The following is a 7,623-nucleotide window of genomic DNA, read 5'->3' on the forward strand; positions in this document are numbered from 1 at the left end:
GAACTGACCACTTTTCCTTTTTATCCACCCCTGTTCCAATGCACGGTTTTTGAGTTATTAATTTTTGAAGGATTTTGCGTACATTAGACGATTTTTCATGGGAACACGCTTTTCTTGCTTCGAAACGGTGCTCTGACATGATAGCCCTATCCTCCCCTTCCTCCCTGACATTTTTCCTTTTTACTCTGTGTCATTCCGCTGCATGGTTTGTCCAATATTAATTTGTGCGGTTTCTCGGGACCTTTTCGTGCGTCTTGTTAACATTTTTCCATGTGAACCTGCCTTGTTTGCATCGGAATTCCAGTTTGACTTGACCGCCGTGTCCATTACACCTTCTCCTATATTTTTCCTTTTTCCTCCCCCTTATTCTGACTTCCAAATTTTTAATTATTAATTTTTAAACATGTTTTCGAGTGTCTTTTTGGTGTTTTTTGCATGTGAACCTCTCCTAATCCTGTCAGAACTACGTTTTCACATAACAGGCCTGTGCAATCCCTTCCCCCGCACATTTTTTGTTTTTGCTGCCCCCTTGTTTCGATGAACCGATCTTCTGTTATTAATTTTCGACCGTATTTGCGTGTGTCCTTTTTACGTTTTTTCCATGTGAACGCATCCTCTCGCAGTCGAAACTGTGTTTTGACGTGTTAGGTTGTCGGGGGCGTTCTTCTGCACATTTTTCCTTCTTTCCGCCCTGCATTCTGGTGAGCAGATTTCACGAAATTAATCCCCGTATGTGTTTTCGAGGCTGTTTTTCGTGTTTTTTGCATGTGCACGCCCTTTATTCTTCCGGAACGCCTGTTGACCTTTTTCCCTATTTTCCCCTTGCCGTCGGGTACATTTTTCATTTTTACACCATTTCGTTTCAACGATCCGATTATGCGAGATTAATTTTTCTTTATTTTGACGTGTTTCGCGCGACTCGTCTAGCGCGTGAACGCCCACATTTTTGGTTTTACGCATTTTGCCACGCCTCGTTGCGTAAGCGCCCCCCGTGCCGATGTCCCGGCGCCGTTTCGATCTCGTCACTTCAAAATTTTTTACCCTGCCCCACGCACGCACGCGGGACGGGGGGCACGCCTTTCTTTTAATTTATTTATTTATTAATTTATTTATTTCATTAATTAAATTAAACGACCCCTCCCGCGTCTGTTCTAACTTCCCCCTTCCCTTCTCTCTCTCCTTCTCTCTATCTCTCTTCTCATTTTTTCTTTCTCTCTCCTCCCCCTCCCTCTCTCTCCCCGTAACTTCCTTCTTCCACCCTCCTCCTCTGCTCCCTCCCGCCACCATCTTCCCCCCTCTCCATCTCCTACTTCCTTCCTCTCCCTTCTTCTCCCTACCTTCTCCTCCCCCTCCTTCTCCCTTTCACCTTCCCCCTCCTTCTCCTTCTTCTCCTCTTTCTCCTGAGCCACCCCCCCACAGGCCTCTGCCTCCCGCCCCGCTGCTTGGTGTGTCGCCCGCCTGGTCGCGCCTCCCCCCTGGTGCCTACCGCCCGGCTGCCTTGGCCCTGAAGCCACCACCTTGAAGCCTTCCGCCAGGCGCTGCGCCATCCGCCAGATTTGTCGCCGCCAGTCTGCCTCCCGCCCCGCCGCTGGCCCTGGTGGCGCCCGCCTTGGCATCGTACGCCGCACCGCTGGCCCTGGGGGCGCGCCCTTGGCTCTGTACTCCCCGCCGCCTTTCCCTGGTGGAGCCCGCCTGCAGTAGCCCAATTACGTGGTTTCGCCGCCATCAGATCTGCCACGCCGCCGCCCTGCCGCCACCCACTCCCTCCCTCCTCCTCCTCCTCCTCCTCCTTCTCCTCCTTCCTCCCTGTCACCACAGGTAGGAACCTAATCCTAATTAATTTAATAAATCCTAATTAATTTAACCACTACTAATTAATACTAACCTAACCATCATTAACTAAACTAACCCTAGTTAGGTTACACTAACCTCACTTAGGTTAGTTTAACCCCACCTCCTAATCAACTAACCTCCCTTAGGTTAGTTTAACCCCACCCCCTAATCAACTAACCCCCCCTAGGTTAACTAGCCCTAGCATAGTTACACTAATCCACATTGAGTTAACTAACCCTGGACTAGTTGACCTAACCTGGTTAGACTAACCCTACTTAGGTCAACTAACCCTAGTTCAGTTAACCTAACCCTAGCCTAGTTACCCTCACTTCCCCTTAGGTTAGTCTCCACTAACTTGCCTTAACTTACTTATCTGACTTTGCCTAACCCAGACTAACCTAGTTCCATTTGATTAACCTGACTTCACTTAGCTTCACTTACATGACTTACCCTGACTGCCATGACTTAGCCGACTTAATTTGACCCTACTTACCAAATTAAGCTGATTTTCCTGATTTAATTAATTTATAAATTAATTTCCATTCAGAATTTTTTTTAAAAAAAATCTAAACATTCCCTTAGATTTTTGCAAATTTTTGGAAAACTTTATGTTGGAAATTTCAACCCCCATAATTCCAAAAAATTCCATATTTTCCAATTTATTCAAAATTACCTACAAAAATGCAAAAAAATTATTTAAAATTAGAAAAATACAAAAAATTCCAAAAAATTCCACCCACCCCCCTCACCTTTTCCCATTCATTTTTCACTTTAAAATATTTTTATACACGATACCCCTATTTAAAATTTAAAATTAAAAAAAAAACCACACACACAACACTTCACCATAATAATCCCTCTCTTATTTTCATACCCTAAATTGTAGAAATTTTCTAACTAGCTGAAATTTTCTTTTTCCTTCCTCCCATATCCATCTTTAATTCTTCTTCCTTTTGAAAAAAAAAACAAAAACAAAAACACATATCAACCACCACATACAATTTATTAAAACTCAAATCCCGAACCACACACATAACTCCAACCACCACAGATAATACCCCCTAAAATACCCAACCAACAAAATATAAACTTTACAAAAATAAACAAAAAAACAAAAACAAAAATATACTAATACATCATAATAAAATAAAAAATCATACTCCAACTCAACACATCCACTAAGGTGTTGTCTTTGTTGTTCAGTCAGTGGTCTTTAATTTTCTTTTACTGGATTCATTCCTTTTGGGGGCCTCTTCCGTGCGCCTTCAGGCCTTGCATACACACCCCTTCCAGGTATTTATTTTATGTGCTTTATTTTCATTTCCCCCTTAATCACAAATTAATTGTTACAATGAAATATTTATTCACCCACATTTTCCACGCGTATTCGCGCTAAACACACAATTTCTTAATCATAAAACTCAACCAGCCGTTCACTTTGCACGGGCTACGTGCGCCTAAGAGACACTTTAATTTGTAATAAAAATGAACCAGCCGTCACAAGAGTACGCGCTGGCAAAAAAGTGCTCCACATCACTCTTAATTTTTAATTAAGGAATTTGCATTTAGAGACCCAGTCTGGGCATCGTAGTCCGGGTTGCGCTAAAGCACCGTTTCAACTTAACAATTTGTAATTAAAATTTTACGAAGGAATCGTCGTTTTCTTATTAAGGTTTATAATTTAATAAAATATCACCCATTGTTAATAATTTATTAAAATGAACCCTTCATTAAATTAATTCCCTCCTCATTGCACTTATTTTCCCTTTTTAACGAACTCGCTTTGTGGGATGGGCGCATAAAAGTCTATTAGTTGACACTGATGGTCAAGTTATGGTCCAGTCTTGATGTCTGTTTTTTTGGTAGTCTGATTTGTCCATGTGTTACGATTACGGGTACAGTGTGTAATTTTTTTCTTTATTGCCTGATACGGGGATTTGGGTGCTTGCATGTTGCATCGCATGAAGCTTTCGGTCGCATATATATAGAGGTAATGCCAAAATTTTTCCAGGATGTGTATTGTCTAGGGTGGTACTTGGGTTAGTTACGTCTATATTTGTATGAATGTCCTTCTTTTTGGATTGATTCCTTTTTTATCGCCTTTGGTTGTTTTGTAGGCATTCTTTGTGACTGTCTGTGTTGTGGTGTGTGTGTTTACCATCTGAATGGCGCCTCACGCTCCTCCCCCTTTCCAGTATGTCCCACTAGTCAGTAGGGATTACTTTTCCCTACTCACTTTTGAGCCTCTCATGAAGGCGAGACTCGCGACTTTCATGGCTGCCTCCTTTCCATTGCTTCTAGAGGATACATCGCTCTGTGATGAGTTCTTGGCCTCCTACAGTAAGAAGTCGGGACTGGTCCAGGGTACTTCCATGACTTTGACACCTCAAGGCCTAGGGAAGGTTCTGTCTCTTCCCTACAAAGGTGAACCCTTTGTTACAACTCGCCAGCTCTTCTCTAACGACGAGATTTTAAAGCTGTTACAAAAACAAACCAGGGAAATTCTGGATGTAAAGAAGGTGATCAACTCTTCAGGAGTTTCCTTTTCCATGATCACTGATCCTGTGTGGAAGTTGGTCTATCAGTTCCTACCTAATGCAACATATGACATTTCTCCTCTTCGTTTGCTGAAGCCCTTGCCTCCCACATACTTGTCACTCCTTAGAGCACCTTGGGCTCTAATACCATGTAGAAATTACATAGCATAATAGACAGATTCTGAGTAAGAAGTAGAGAATGCATAGCTAATATGAGAAGAACAAAAACTACTTTACTTTCAAATGAATTGATGCAAATAAGCTTTGTTCACCCATGTGCTTCCATTATGAAGCTTAGAAGGCAATCCGTATAGACAATAGACAAAGAGCTTAAGGATGTCTAGAAGAACTTTGACTTGGTGAAAGATAGTTTGACAATAGCTTTGGAGGGGTCTTCCTTTTATACCCTAGGAAGGTAGTCTAGTTGGCCTCTCCGAACATATTATGAACCTTGCCTAGTCTGTGAGAAAATATTCTTTTCTATTTCCATAGATAATATAAGAAGAATAGAAATGGATTTAATTTTTTTAAAAATGATACAATGCATTCTGTTGAGGTGTATGAGGCATTTACTAGCATTATTGATAATTTTCTCACCTACTTTAGTGAATATTAGCTCATGGCTAAGATAAGTTATAGAAGCAACTAATAGCAAATTTCTATTAATATTTGGATTTGCAACAATAAATAAAATAGTACTTGTGCACTAAGTAGGGCATTTTGAATCATTCCCAACCATCGCAATGATGGGTTCTTACAGGGGCTTCATAGAATTATATAGACTCTTTCACACAAGCACACAACATCGTTCTAAGTCAAGAATATGGATGTTATCTTCATCCATTAGTTGACAAGCTCAAGATTTAGTGGGAGGAAGGGATTATTGTGAAAGACATGAGCAAGTATATTGGGAGGCGGTATGTTAAGATAGGAGCCATTCTTATATGGGCCGTGCATGACTTTCCAAGATTCAAAGACTGCTCGTGTAAACAAGCTTCTGTTCTCGTTTTTGGCATCTCACATGGCTCAATTATATTTGTGTTGAATAGATATAGATATTGTGATAAGCTTAGTCACCTTGGGATATCATGCGTGTCCATTCTATAGTTGGTGGATTCCCAAAGATCACGGACCATAAAAAGGATAGTCTATCAAGGGCATGTCGTATTCTTACTAGAGGGTCATGATTTGAATGTAGGATTTCTTGGATGACCCCCGCTACACGAATGAATACCAAAGCAGGCATGAGTGGAAGATAGTTCATGATGGGTTTTTTTCAAGTAGAATACAATGGTTTTTAAGTTTTCTATGAGTTTCCATATTGGACTCATTTATAGATCAATGGATTCCATGCACATTTTCAAGAATTTTGGTAGCTTGCTATGGGACCATATCACAAGAAAGAGAGACACTCTAGGTGTACAAATAGATTTGAAGGAGGTAGGGAAGATGGAGGCGCTTTGGCTAAATGAGCTCTGATGGTTGTATACAACTACCTTGTGCTTGTTGGGTCCTATCTACTAAAGAGGAGTGTGTGGTAAAGCAAATGATCAAATCCATTCTCACACCAATGGATATGATGCCTTCTCTTAGGTCTGCATTTTCTAAAGAGAACCAAGTAACATGACTAAAATCTCATGATTGGCACAATATATGCTAGGTTTTTCCTAGCCTTGATAGTAAGTACATCCAGTATTTCATTACTTTGTGTTGGTCTATAGTTTGTAAAGCATTAAATTTTTAATTCATACTACCAATTGCGATTGTAGGGTGTCTCACTCTAGAGATATGTTCAGTAATTTATAAGTTATTGAATTTAGTGCAATGGATCTCATAGAAGGAGATCAAGAAATCATACATTGAATCCTTAAGGTAAGGAGTAGTGGAGATAGCTTCCCTTTGAGAAGTACTTACCCATGAGTATGCTCATGGTATAGACTTACCTCTCAGTATATCTTGTGGAGGAAGTGGAGCTTGTAGAATCAGTCCATATAAGGTGGATATTCTTCTTTGAATGCTTCATGAAAACCCTAAAAAGCTTTGTGTGACAATAGTCTCATTCAGAGGGAAACATGGCAGGTTTGCCAGTGTCAAAGGCATTGATACATATTTTGGAGTGGTTGTCGATGGTGGATTCAAATAATAAGATGTTGTGGACACTGAAAGACAACGATAGAACTAACAATAGATATGGTGGTTGAAAATGGAATAGAGAAGAGGATGGATGGTGTCATGGAGGAGAAGTGAATTATTTTTGTATGTTGCACCATGCATCTATGGAGAAATGGCTCGATAGGTACAAGTAGGCTAGAAGAGAATGTGATGCAACATTATCAAAATTTCAATATAGTACATGCTAACAACTAGTTTGATGCCCTGAGGGCATAAAGGAGATGTCTCGTTCATGCCTAGGAGATGATTGCATGATGTATTGACCATAACTTAGCACCAAGGGGTGGAAGTCTCTAGGGAGGAGTGGGAGTTGTTAAAGGGATGTAGTCAGAAGGTAATCACGTGCTTTCTTTGTTATTGTATCTAGCAATTATACACATCAACTAACTTAGGCATTTCAATATACGGTACAAAATCTATAGTAAGGCATGGTCAAATGGGTGACATTTTTGAAGTGAGCACATCGATAAAACGTACTCCATGATCGATTGTGTAAAAGGGATGCAGGAGACGCGGGAGAGAAGAGCACACACATGTAGGTGTTGTCAACAAATGTTATGATAGCCTTATTGCACTTTCATATATATATGAATAAAGAATATGGGCGGTCACTATACAGTGAGAGGCCCAAGGGCCTTTTACCCCAACAACCTCCCACTAAAAGGCCAATGGGCCATGGAGTGAAAAAACAAAAGAAAAGAAAAAAGACAAGGTGAGGAATCATGACATCTCACCCAACACCCAATCGGAGCAATAAGTGATGGGAACCTCCTCACAAGAAGAGTCAAGCATCCTTGAGTCCATGACATCTAGGAGATAACTGATCCCATATCTCTAGACAATAGAGTGATCCATGACTGCTTCCCATGAAGCAAGCAACATAACTCATAAGTGCACAGCTGTAAAGCATCAGAGTGGCGCATAGCCTCAGCACAACGCATAAAAGAGAGCGGAGAGCATACAAACTCTCCAAGATCAATCATCGAAAGAGGGCTAGCATCTCGGACACATATTAAACGGGGTCTCAAGACAGTATGTGGCCTCAGCAAAGTGGAACCCTGACATACAACTGTAGAATCAG

This window comes from Lygodium microphyllum, chromosome 21, assembly GCF_053477565.2.
Source record: "Lygodium microphyllum isolate KBCC chromosome 21, Lygodium_microphyllum_v1.1.10, whole genome shotgun sequence".
In the NCBI taxonomy this organism is placed as follows: domain Eukaryota; kingdom Viridiplantae; phylum Streptophyta; class Polypodiopsida; order Schizaeales; family Lygodiaceae; genus Lygodium; species Lygodium microphyllum.